Consider the following 14,535-nt stretch of genomic DNA (forward strand, 5'->3'; position numbering starts at 1 on the left):
CTTGGTCTTGCCAACGTTCAGCTGGAGATGTAGGCCGCCTCATCGTTGTTGGAGATGGCACCCAACACCACTGCGTCGTCAGCAAACTTCACAATGGTGTTGGAGCCGTGGGTGGCCACACAGTCTGAAGTGTAGAGGGAGTAGAGCAGTGGCGAGAGGACACATCCCTGTGGTGCTCTTGTGTTGATGGTGATGCTGTTAGAGACGCATCACCTGAGTTCTGCCAGTGAGGAAGTCCAACACCCATGCACACAGGCGGCTGTTGAGTCCTAGATCCCTCAGCTTTGTGAATGGTCTGCTGGGTACTATTGTGTTAAATGCTGAACTGTAATCAACAAACAGCATTCTCATTTAGTTGCCCTGTTTCTTGTGCACATGGCTGAGGGTGGTGTGCAGGACATGGGCGATGGCGTCCTCAGTGGATCTGTTGGGTCGGTAGGCGAACTGGAGCAGATCTGTGGTGTCTGGGATGGAAGAGGAGATGATGTTCTTCAGCAGCCTCTCAAACACCCTCATTACTACCGAGGTCAGTGCAACTGGCCGGTAATCGTTCAGGGATGAGGGTTTGCTGTTCTTGGGCACAGGAATGATGGTGGATCTTTTGAAGCATGTGGGGACCACAGACTTCGCCAGGGACTAGTTGAAGATGGAAGTGAACACACCTGCTAGCTGGTCAGCACAGCAGCGCAGCAGACGGCCGGTGATGCCGTCTGGCCCTGCCGCTTTTCTTGTGTTTACTCTCCTCAATGCCGCTCGGACATCATGCTCCGCGATGCTGGTCACCGGTCTCTCGCTGATGACGTCACTGTCCTCGGTAGTCAGGCGGTAGATAGCATTAGCCGCCTGGCTAACCTCGAAACAGGCGTAGGACTGGTTCAGCTTAGGGCTGGGCGATATGGCCTAAAATCAATATCACGATAAATTGAGCAGTTAACCTCGATAACGATAAATGGACGATAACCACCCCAAGTGCCAAAAAAAACAAACGTTTTTTTTTTTTTTCATTTGATGGGGCTGTGGCAGGCAGCATAGTTCCTCCAGTTATTTTGATAATATTATTCCCCCCCTAGACCCCCTAGAAAAGAAATAATAACTAACCACCTTATTGTAGTTGGATTATCTCAGTGGTTCTCCCAACTTAAGTTTGGTCCATTTACAGCATCCAACCATGCAATTGCATTTTTCCCTAACCGTTGAGAACACTTGTGCTAACTTTTATCGAATGGAAAAAAGTTAGCGTTCATCCTCCAGCTTCAGTATGTTTATATTATGCTAAAATAGCTGTGTCGCTAGCCAGCATGTAGTGCATCATAATATACCAGCCAGTGAAGTGTCTAGAAAAATTTTGTTGGGGGGGCCAGGTAGGGGCACAGATTTGGAGAAGGGTGGCAGATTTAATTGGCAGATAATGTTTAAAAAAAAAATTTCTACCAACCCTTAACCATAATTCAATAATCCTATAAACCTAATAACCAAATGCACTTTTAACTCTTATTAGAATGAGATTTTAACCACTACGGTGCAAAGTTTTTAGATACTGCGTTGATAAAGTACAAGAGATACAATCAGTGCTTTGTCAGTGTTTACTCAGCATTCAAGGACAGCAATATTTGCATAGTATTTTTACTGACATATACTGCACATATGTTTTGGGCAAAAACATTTTTGAATATTAAAATACGAACATTTGTAGCAAACAATTGACAAATTAGCCAGTTCCAATGTAAAACTTTCTCTGCCTGTTAAAAAAAGAAGATAATCTTCTCACAAACTGGTGTTTGATTTTGAAACAGGAAAAAAGTGGAGAAACAACTGAAAAGACTAATATTTGAATAAAACCTGAAAGCAAGTAAATACTTTCTATGCTGCCTTATGGTAAACTTTGGTAATATTGATAAAGAACAACACTGGCTGATGATGAAATACATTCAGCTGGCATGGTGACACTGCCAGTATTAACCTGCAGGGCTGGACTGGGACAGAAAATCGGGCATTTTGACTACAGACCGACCCACCAGGTATTAAAGCCATAAAGCCTTTGAATGAAAACAAACCCTGTTGTGACAGTGATGTACAGTCTTTTTGGTATATGTATGATTTCTATACATTTTACGTCAGATAAAAACTTTGGTTGTAAGATTTAGATAATTATTTAATAAAAGCTAGATATTTTAAATGAGAATAAGAAAGAAAAGTATTTCTTTGTGCCCCCTTTCCCTGTTAATGCCCTACCTGGCCCCCTGGCAAAACTTTGCTAGACCCGCCCCTGCACAGTTACCAGCTGTCAGCTACATAAAAAAGGATCCTGGTGGGTGGTCTTCACGTTTCCCTCTCACCAGATATCCAAACCGACATCATGACCAGCAGCTTTACAGCTGTGGCTCCAGCAAACATCAGCTGATACTAGAAATAAATATTAAATAAATTCTAACAACAGCCGATCAAGCTTAAACGTGCTGCTGTTGTTTAGCGCAACATCTGCTGGTTTCGTCTTTCTGGCGCAAAGTGGGCGATAAACAAACAAGAGAGAAAAGCCGATCAGCTGATCATCGATCAGTTTCATGATTGAAGTAGCAACAGGAGAGGCAGGATGAGAGAAGAGGCAGCTGTGCAGCGTAAAGACAGAATAAATCCAGCTTTGTGTCTTTTTCCATTCTAGCTGAAGTTCGGGACAAACTGCGTCTCTTCTCAGCTCAATACGAAACGTGTAATATTTTCTCTGATTGAGGGACCATTCCATTTTTTTAAGGAGCCGTTGGCAACTCTACTAACTAACCTTATGAATAAAATAAAGTTCACTATCAGTAACATCATAGCAACCGAACAGCTGTATAAAAACTCCAAGCTGGCTAGAACGCAGTATGAGTTATTGCAACTGACAGTAAAAAGTCAGCACAACGAAAATAAACTCCACCTAAACTTAGTTCATATCTGACCCAGATAGACTGCAGGTCATAACTTCTTACCTGAAGTTCAGTTCACCTGACACTCGGACTGGCGGCTGCCTCGGGGCTCTCCTCCTGCCTCCCCTTCCCTCATCCACCTGCTGCCTCTGTGGAAGCCCCGCCATAGCCACCACCAAACAACGGAGTTATTTCTACACATCGACCTGCATCTGGCCAATCCACCACCTCTCATTGTTCATGCCGTTACAAAAAAAATAAAAAATAAGTCAAATAAGCCCGATGGCCAGTCCAGCTATGTTAACCTGCAACCAAATCTGCAGCTCCATACAGCAATGTTATGACTTACCTTACATCTTATAACTCATAACTCTTATGTTAGCTCCCCTCTGTAGCATACTGTCTGAAATATTCCACGGCTGCAATAATTCTTTAAGTGTAATTTTTTCCTTGGTATTCTAATTTCACCGAAGTTTACTAAACTCAACAAACTTAATATTACTTACCGGGACATTTATTCTGTCCTCATTTTCTTTCACCGAAAAATTGTTTCCTGCAGTGACGTCTTTCGTGCTTGGCTCTCCTACCTTTGCTAACGTGATGCACATAGCGCAGAAGCCGATGCTGCATTCACTTACACTCGGATATCTGAGCGTCACCGTGAAAACATAATCGGACATTTGATATTTGATTGAATTTTATTGTTTTGCCTTTGGGGTGGCACCTGGGGTGGCCAGTCTGGTTGGGGGGGGGTGGCCTGTGCCCCCCCAGGCCACCCCGCTGGACACGCCATTGATACCAGCTACTCCAATTTCAGTAACCCTACAAACGTCACTGCTGTTTAGTTTTCTGCTTTCATTTGTGTCGGAAGTGAAGCAGAGCTGTACGTTTTAATTTTTCAGAAATCCCTCAATCAGTAAATGGTATATTATTTAATCATAACAATTTTTGGGGAGGCTTCCCATACCACTAGAGGGAGCCCATATAGCACCAGTGGTACCCATACCACAGTTTGAGAACCACTGGTTTACAGGATTATAAAGCAAACGCATGCTCTAAAAACTTTTGAACAGTCAAACAATGTCATATTGCTCACACAGTAAAGCAAACAAAAGACTTGCACCTAATAACACCCTGAATATCAGTTCCACATGTGTCCCTGTCAGCAACAGAGCGTTACTAGCAGCGGCGGTCCTAGCCTGTTTGGCACCCTGGCCAAACACTCCCTTGATCCCTTTACCCCTAGTCCTAAAGTGTATATTTATTGTCTTACTCTTCTTATATTTATTGTTTGTTTACTTGCACTGCTGTAACTAGAGCCTTGACGTCTCTGCTCTCGCGCTCACTTTTCTCATATAGAATTTAGAAAAAAAACATTGGTGCAAATTTTAAGTCTGTATCATAATGTCTGGTGTTTTCGTTTTATTTTGCGAGTTGGTTATTAGATGCTGCTCCAGCCAGTCAGAGAATAGGTTGAAAACAGGAGTTAATAAATTCTGCAGTCCACTACAAATGGCACTGAACAAAAATTAAACAGTTAAATCTCTCTATATATGGCACCATTTTAAAGCCTGGGATAGTCTTTTGACAGTAGAATAGGATTCATATATATTGCATACATTTTGTATGATATAGAGGTATTAAGGTAATAGTGAAGCAGTCAGTCCCAGAGCATATTCTAAATACTGCTCTTGTGGAAGTGGAAGGTATTCTAAATGCCAAAATCTTGCATACATATCATTTGACATAGCTAATCTCGATCCCATTACACCCAGCATCCCTCTCACGGAGCGATGGGATTCTTCATTACCTCCAGCTTTCTATAAATCCAGCAATCTACCAGGAAAGAGAAAATGGCGGCAGCTGAGTTTTCTCAGATAACACCTGGGCTGCCTTAATTTGCTATTAACTACTGTAGGGTTTCTGGTGTTTATAAGAAGATGACCCTGGTGTCAACATAACAGAAACTTCATTGCTGATTGCACCACACAGATACATGTGACCATTACATTGCTTCCCTGCTGATTATTTTTTATTTAATTAAGTATCCACTAGGTAGCGTAGTTTTTCACACAAGACACAACACTCTTGTGAATATCACACCTACCATGTTTATGGAGCGGCCGAAGTAGAGAACAGATGGAAAGGAAGTCACAATGGAACAGGCCTCAATTTCCGGGAGCCCTCTGGCCTATGGGTACTATAGCAAACACTTTCACTGGACCAGATTGAGTGATCCAGACTGCTGCAGTAAAGGCCAAAGATAAAACCTATGTCCAAGTAGTTCTAATGCCCAGCGCAGGAATAACGACATTACAAGTAACAAGCGTTACTTTTTTCACTAACCAGTAATCTAACTAATTACTACTTCTATCATTCCAATGCTGTTACCATTACTAAGAAGAAAATGCAGTGCAGTCACGTTACCGTTTTAACTTCCACGGACGGCAATCACTTTCTGGCACAACACCTGGAGCTAGGGGGCAAATTAGTCGCACGAGTGCTGTTTGACTGAGGAAGAATAAAGTAGTCGTGGTAAGCCAAGCACATGACCACTTTAAGATGACAAAGCAACAAGGTGATATATACCAGTTTTTAAATTGTGCTAATAGGCCACGTAAAACCAGAGTCATGACAAACAATATACACGGTGGTTTCCTGAATAGTTTTGTTACGTTTCGCACTGTCTAAGGACAGCGTTAGCAAGCACTCTCTGCTTGTGACCAAAAAAACCAAAAAACAAAACAAACACCTGCTGTCAGGCCAGCAATCAGGCTTTGATGTTCTCATTTATAGTGAACAGAAATTATTTTTTTGGAGTGGCACAAATAATTTCTGTAGCATCTTATTTAATGCAGAACACCTGATTGTTATGTAAATAGTTTGAAGTGGTTATTAAAAAAATAGGGTAAAAAGTAAATGGCTGCAAATAACTTTGTTGTTTGCAAAACTTGAGCAGAAGATTTTAAAATTGACAATTTATATTCGCATTTAAAGTTATGAAATATGACTTAATAAACATGTTTGTGGTTGTTACAGTAAAAAATATAACTTTTTCTGATCGGATTTTATGTTTTTTGCCTGATTTTAGATCAACTGTGTTAATACAGTATGTCAAAATGAAATCATAACTGTAAATTCAGACACGTGAGGTTGTGTTGAAAAAAATGATACCAAACAAAGAGTTTGGTATCAGTAAAGAGTTTTTAAAGGTGAAATATAGAGGTAAAATCAACAGTAGTTTGAAATGGCCATTTATACCCTGGACCCGAGAGTTTTTTTTTTTTTTTAAGCAACGCAATAGTTACTTTTCAAATAATTAAATACTTTTAGAATCTTGTAACTTAGTTACTAACTCAGTGACTTTTTTGAAGAAGTAACTAGTAACTATAAATAATTACTTTTTCAAAGTAACTTACCAACACTGCTAATGCCTAAATAAATTTAAATAACATGAAAGAAATTTGGGGGCAGCTGTGTTGGGAAGCATACCACTGACACCTTGTGGTGAAGAGGTTAATTACAGTCACAGGACTGGTGTCTTCCAGCTACAGCAGCCAGCTTAACTAGTGATTCCGAGGCTTGCCATGAATTGGACATGTCCTTCTGTGTCTTTATGAAGCTGTGAGTAGTAATAGATTTATTGCCTGTCAGGATCTTTGTGTTGATAGTTTATTCCAAGTCCTATAATTTGTGTTGAGCTGTTTTCGAGGCTAACTATCTTTACATTCTGTTACGTCCCCTGGCTAGTCTAGGGTGTTTGAAGGGACGAACATAAAGGTAAATAGTGAAGGAGGAGCCAAGATGGTAACTTATTTATTATTAAGGTTTATTTAATGCTAGTGATGACATTTTGGTACAGACTGAGAGTTAACTTCAGGGAGAGCCAAGGCCAACATAACAAACAAAACATCCCTGATGTGAAAATAAAAGAAACTTACCTAACTCCAAAGAAAACAAAATATACAACCTATAACCATAACCTACCTAACAACACATAAACAGGAGAAAACAGGGTGTCAAAACAAAAGGCAGCTCTCCCCTACAGGCAGTCTGAACATGAAAACTAAAATGCACATACAAGTCACAAAGGCATGCAAGCCTGCACAGGTATGGCACTCAAAATGGCCAAAGGGCCCAGAAACACAGCTTCACAGGCCTTAAGTAGTGCTCTGCTGATTAACAATCTGCTAATTAGCTGGACTCTGAGCAGCATCCAATCAGGACAGAGGAGGTGGAGCCTAGACAAAACAAAGAGTTAGTAGGAAGTAGTAACATCCTCCTGGGGGATGTAACAATTCCATGTGGTGGGTCGCATTAATATGCTAGTCTAGATAGTCTAATGAATGTTCTTGAGTTACCTGATGAGTCTGTCTGAATGTGTTAATTTGTTCACATTTACCAGTTCATTGTTCAACAAGGGTTATGCAAACTATATATACATTAATGATTTTTGGGAGAATCAAAATTGCTTAACTAACATGTGCTACTGTTTTCTCTATTAACAGACCACACACATACAGACATGTGTATACACCCCATGTCTACTTCTCCCTGCTGCACCATTTCTATGAATTTGGTGTGTACAATTTAATGGGAATCCCTCTTTTAGACCCTGTTTCTCCAACAGGAGTCTAAGTCCACATTGTCTCCACCTCACCCAGCTGCATTTATTGCTACAGTTTGAATTTACTCTAGAAGAGATAACATCCCGAGCGGGTGGATTAACAACAGAACAAAGGATTGCAGATTTAATGTAATCACGACCTTAGACACAGAATGAGTCAAACCTCATATCCATGTCATAAGTTATGTCATCTAGCGCAGTATAGATTACAAATAAATGTGAGAAAACATTTTTCATCCTCAATTGAGCAACTTTTGCATGTTCTCCCCTCTTTGCATGTGGTTCTCCCCGGGTACTCTGGCTTCCTCTCACAGTCCAAAGACATGCAGTTTGTGGGGGTAGGTCAATTGCCCACAGGTGTGAATGTGAGTGCGAATGGTTGTCTCTGTCTATGGCTACATCCACACTAGCCCACACTGGTACATACCGTGGCTGGACAAAGCTGGACTGAAAGACAGCACGGAGGCACTAATCATGGCAGCACAGGAACAAGCACTGAGCACAAGATCCATAGAGGCTCGGGTCTATCACACCAGGCAAGACCCCAGGTGCAGGCTGTGTAAAGATGCCCCAGAGACAATCCAGCACATAACAGCAGGGTGCAAGATGCTAGCAGGCAAGGCATACATGGAACGCCATAACCAAGTGGCCGGCATAGTGTACAGGAACATCTGTGCTGAGTATAACCTGGAAGTCCCGAGGTCAAAATGGGAGATGCCCCCTAGGGTGGTGGAGAATGACCGAGCTAAGATCCTGTGGGACTTCCAGATACAGACGGACAAAATGGTGGTGGCTAACGAACCGGACATAGTGGTGGTAGACAAACAGAAGAAGACGGCCGTAGTGATCGATGACAGCAATATCAGGAAGAAGGAACACGAGAAGCTGGAGAAATACCAAGGGCTCAGAGAAGAGCTCGAGAGGATGTGGAGGGTGAAGGTAACGGAAGGTAATCGGAGCACTAGGTGTGGTGACTCCCAAACTAGGCGAGTGGCTCCAGCAGATCCTGGGAATAACATCGGAGATCTCTGTCCAGAAGAGCGCAGTTCTGGGAACAGCTAAGATACTGCGCAGGACCCTCAAGCTCCCAGGCCTCTGGTAGAGGACCCGAGCTTGAAGGATAAACCGCCCGCAGGGGCGTGCGTATGCATGTATGGATGGATGGATAGATGGATAGATGGATAGATGGATAGATGGATAGATGGATAGATGGATAGATGGATAGATAGATAGATAGATAGATAGATAGATAGATAGATAGATAGATAGATAGATAGATAGACAGATAGACAGATAGACAGATAGACAGACAGACAGACAGACAGACAGACAGACCCATCCATCCGCCTATTTTAGGGGTGCTGAAGCCTCCCTAAAATATTCTTAAGCCCCCCTAAATAATTTGGTGGGGTTTTTTGTTTTTAACTTATTCGATTTTTTTTTTACAGAACTTGCAGACAAATTCAATATAAAGATGCAGGAATATGAGTTTAAAGAAATAATAATATAAACCTGTCGCTATTCACACAAATATGATCATAACTCGGTTGGTCCCTTTCGCTTTACATTGTTAAGGTAGCGTCAGTGCTTCGTTATCCAATCCGTTCCAGTTGTTCACAGGGGACATCCACATGACTGAAAATCCAGTCCTCGTTTTCACTGCTACTTTACACTCCGCTCGTATACACCTGCGGACACACTAGCGTACATGTGGCAAACGGCAAGAAATCATGGATATACTCAAGTTTTTCAAGAAAGTAAGTCTTCATCACTGGCTGGTAGTAACAATTAGTTAGCTCCAGCTAACAGCAGAGAATCCCATGTAAATAATGAACCAGGTGTTCCCCATTTTGTAAATAAAAACCTGGCTAGCGCACTAAGTTAAATTGTTAGCATAATTTTAATTTCTGTCACTCGTTTTAGCTCTGAAAAATCCAGCTGAGCTCATTCAGGTATGGTTATCATCAGTGGAAATAATAATAATAATCACTCCATCCCCATTAACCTGTAGGAGTCAGGGCAGAGGAGCACAGAGAGGCAGAGGGGAGAGAGAGGTGAGTCAAAGGATGGAGTCATTTGTGATGCAGACAGTCTGATTAGAATTTTATGGGACTCAATATGGATATGAAATATGAAACATTTCAGTCACGGTACAACATGTAAGACCTGTTTAACTTGAGCTTTTATTTAGGAGAGTCAAGGTTAGAAAGTGGAGAGAGCAAAGAGAGAGAGATATATATATATAAGTCAAATTAGCCTGACTCACATATTTTTGAGGGTTCTATTTTAATATTACTTCAATTCAAGTAATTTAGTAATATTTTTCAGGGCTTTAAATTGCAACCATTTTAGTCACATGCGTGCTCAAAATATAATGTTTGTAACTTCAAAATATTTGGGAGCAACAAATTACTGTGGAGCGGGAGCAGAAGTCATGATATTAGCAATTTACATTACAATTCAGTATGTTTTAATGTATCTTGAAGGGTGAGGCAGAAGGAGTGGCTGAGGGAGAAAAAGGTCAACAGGCAAGTTCAAGTCAGAGAGAGCAAGGAGAGGAGCTGCAGCAAATGGATCGAGAGGCAGAGGAAGATCAAGTTATTACAGAGAGAGGAGAGCAAACAGGCCAAGAGAGGGAAAATGATGAAGCAGCTGCAGCAACTCATTCTACTACAGGGTTTGATTTAGGTGACAAAGACACAGGGCCCAGACAGGTGAAGCTGAAGAGCTATCCACATGATACGTTTGGTACACAGAAGCGAGCATTTAACCACAGCTGGTTTGAAAAGCACAACTGGTTAGAATATTCAGTCAACCAGAGTGCAGCTTTCTGCTTCCCATGTAGAGTGTTTGGCAAAAACATCAAACATGATAGTTTGGTCAGTAACGGTTGCAAGAACTGGAAGAAAGCTTTAGTCATCTTTGGCAAGCATGAGATGGCACAAACACATAAGGACAGTGTTGTTACATGGAAAAGCTACCAGGGAACTAGCAAACAGGGAAACGTTGCACAGATGATAGCAACTGCAAATGTGAGTGAGATAGTCGAAAGAAGAGAGTATCTCAGACGAATTGTTGCAGTCACCTCTATGTTAGGGAGACAGGGACTCCCTTTTCGTGGCCATGATGAAGGTGAAGACAGCCCAAACAGAGGGAATTTTCTTGCATGCATGGAGCTTTTGAAGGAGTTTGATCCTTTTCTTCAAAAACATAATCCCCCATCAAATGCACAGTATATCTCACCAACATCCCAGAATGACATGATTGACTGTTGTGCCCAGGAAGTTACTAGTGTCATTGTATCTGAAATGACAAAGTCTAAAGTCTATTCCATCATGGTGGATGAGGCAAGGGATAAAAAGGCAGAGCAGTTAGCTGTTTGTGTCAGGTACGTGTCAGAGGGGGCAGTGAAGGAGCGTATCCTTGCACTTGCAGAGATAAAATCATTTGATGCCCAGTCCATTGCAAATGAGATTCAGCAGCAGATCCAAAACTATGGTATGAGGTGCCGTAAGGGACATTATTACTGAAACGCTCTCACACACACAACTGAAATTTTAGCTCTCACACACACTACTGAAACGCTCTCACACACACTACTGAAACGCTCTCACACACACTACTGAAACGCTCTCACACACACTACTGAAACGCTCTCACACACACTACTGAAACGCTCTCACACACACAACTGAAACGCTCTCACACACACTACTGAAACGCTCTCACACACACTACTGAAACGCTCTCACACACACTACTGAAACGCTCTCACACACACACTACTGAAACGCTCTCACACACACACTACTGAAACGCTCTCACACACACACTACTGAAACGCTCTCACACACACCACTGAAACGCTCTCACACACACTACTGAAACGCTCTCACACACACTACTGAAACGCTCTCACACACACTACTGAAACGCTCTCACACACACCACTGAAACCAGAGGCATTTCTGCTGAACAGGAAGTTGTTTCCTGACAAGGAAACTGATGGAAAAAGTGGTATATTTCAAAACACTACAAGGATTTCTACTCAGTACAGCAGTCCCCAACCTTTTTTGCGCCACGTAAACAATATAAGAAATAAAAAAACGATAAATACCATGAAAACCATAAATAGAAATGTGTTCGAATTTTTGTGGAGGAATAAAACCCATTACATAGAAAGATCTCAGCTTGTGAAGGGATACAATAAAGGTGGTATCAAAACTCCAGAATTGGAATTTATGGTTGGCACCCTTAGAATTAAATGGTTAAAATCTTGTCTGTCACAGCCAGACTCTACTTAGCTCCACATCCCATGATTCTTGTTTAATAAAATAGTATACAGGATTAGAATTTATTTTGAAATGTGATTTTGCGGCAAATAAAATCCCCATAAAGATATCAAACTTTCCAAAACAGACGTTGCATTTTTGGGAAAATGAGATTTACCCACAACTTCTCCCCATAATTCAACCTTATGGAATAATAGGGTAATAACACTTAATCAAAAATCAATTTTCAAGAGTGACTGGTTTGAACAAAAATATTATATTCATAACAGATTTGTTGGATGATAACGGTGTCATTCTAAGTTACACAGACTTTTCAGAAAAATATTGTCTAAACTGTTCTCAAAGAGAATATAACAAATTTTGTGAACTGGTCCCACTGCCTCTGCTTCATTTGATTAAAATTTTTATGATATACAATAATTTCTCATCAGTGCTCCCAAATTTATTGCTAGGGCAATGTCAGCTGTTTGATAAAAATGCAATAAGAAATTTGTTAGTAGTTTCTTCAAAGACAAAATATTTCATAGTTACAACAGAATGGTTACATGGCATGGTTCTAATTTAGTTACACTGGATAAAGCATACTAAAAATTTATGAAATAGCCTATTCTACCTAAAGTTAAAGAAACACACTTTAAACAAAACTAATACTGTGGCAGAATTTCTAAAAAAAGAGATTTGGCTTTGAGGTGGATCAGTGTTCTTTTTGTACTGATGAAAATGAAACCCTAGAACATCTTTTTTTTTCCTATGCCCTATCACACAATGTATTTGGTGCAACTTAAAAAAATGGATTTCCCTAAATATTAATGATGTGCCACTGTTTGAATTACATCATAATTTTTTTATATGGATCATCTAGCATTGGATGTCTCAGACATTATTAACATCATCATACTTTTGAGTAAATATCATATCCATTGTGCTAAATGGAGGAACGCTAAGCCTTCTCTCCCTGGTTTTATTGATGATTTTAAGATATTTTTCTTTGCTAAAAAAGACAAAAAACACATATGCCAAAAAAAAAACCAGGATAATGCACGTCTCCCGCTATTCAAAATTTTGACTTATGCTGAGGCTAATATATTGTTAAGTAATGCAGCTGTCTCACTAAGGTCCAGAATCGATTTGTTCCACGATTCGATTCAATTCAATTCGATTTGATTATGGGGAATTTTGACAGTCAGAAATATTATAATTCAGATCAGTACATTTACATATTTTTGTATTTAAAAAAAGGAAGCTGACACACGCAAGACTTTATCAAAGGTGTGAGCATCACAGCAGATGCCTTTGTGTCAAAGTAGCTGAAGATAAAACACATAAAAACATGAAGGTGGTTTTCCTGGCCTGGGATTTTATAAAAAATATTCTGCAGTACATCAAAAACGAAAGAAAACCATATGAACGTTACCTCTGACGTTACAGCGGTTTTATTAGAGACACGGCTAACGTTTTGCATTTTGCATAATTTTAAAAAGTTTAAATTTATTCAGTATTGAACGGCAGAAATTAGGTTTTCTTTTCGGAAGTATGTAAAATGGAAAAAAAAAAACAGCGGCCGACTGCGCTGTAAACAACAGTAGACTTGTGCATAACAAGCAAGCGAATAATACAGAAAACAGATTTTTAGACGGGAAACTGTTCTTGAAGTACAGAGAGAGAGAAAGAGAGGGCTGTGCATGACGTGCGATTTTATCGTGGTGGAAGCAAAACAGTGAGGGAATTCATGACGATGTTTATGTGAAGCGCAGTTTGGATCTTCTTTTGCTGCTGGTTCAGTCAATATTGTTTGGAGAGAGATAAAACTAACAGCTTTAGAATCGGCGCAAAAACGGGGTGAAAACAAAGCGCGGACCTGCCGACAGATCAGAGTCAGCGAGCTGTCGGCTTTCAGCCCCGACCGTGTCCGTGCTGTCGGGTGAGAAAGGCGACATCTCACTGATTCTGATCCGCGGGTCCGCGCTGTGTGTTTACGTCTTTGTGCAGAAGCCGTGTACCTGCTCTCATTTACTGTCTTAGCTGTTTGGTGGTTGTTGAAATTTTGTGAGGTTTCACCAGAGATTCTGGCATTTCGGGTAAAATAAATTTATATTAAAAAATCGATTCAGGATTTTAATGAATCGATTTCACGTTATCCAAGCCAGAATCGATTTTAATCAATAAATCGATTATAAAAACCCACCCCTAACTAACAGGTTGCTGAGTAGACATCTGTGTAGTGGTTTGTTTGAAATCTAACACTTTTTCCTTCAGTTTCCTTGTCAAGAATTAACTTCCTGTTCAACTGAAATGCCTTCCTGTTTAACTGAAATGCCTTCCTGTTCAACTGAAATGCCTTCCTGTTCAACTGAAATGACTTGGTTTTTCAGTTGTGTGTGTGAGAGCGTTTCAGTTGTGTGTGTGAGAGCTAAAATTTCAGTAGTGTGTGTGAGAGCGTTTCAGTAGTGTGTGAGAGCGTTTCAGTTGTGTGTGTGAGAGCTAAAATTTCAGTAGTGTGTGTGAGAGCTAAAATTTCAGTAGTGTGTGTGAGAGCGTTTCAGTAGTGTGTGTGAGAGCGTTTCAGTAGTGTGTGTGAGAGCGTTTCAGTAGTGTGTGTGAGAGCTAAAATTTCAGTAGTGTGTGTGAGAGCGTTTCAGTAGTGTGTGTGAGAGCGTTTCAGTAGTGTGTGTGAGAGCGTTTCAGTTGTGTGTGTGAGAGCTAAAATTTCAGT

Source organism: Rhamphochromis sp. 'chilingali', assembly GCF_963969265.1.
Source record: "Rhamphochromis sp. 'chilingali' genome assembly, chromosome: 11".
Classification (NCBI taxonomy): domain Eukaryota; kingdom Metazoa; phylum Chordata; class Actinopteri; order Cichliformes; family Cichlidae; genus Rhamphochromis; species Rhamphochromis sp. 'chilingali'.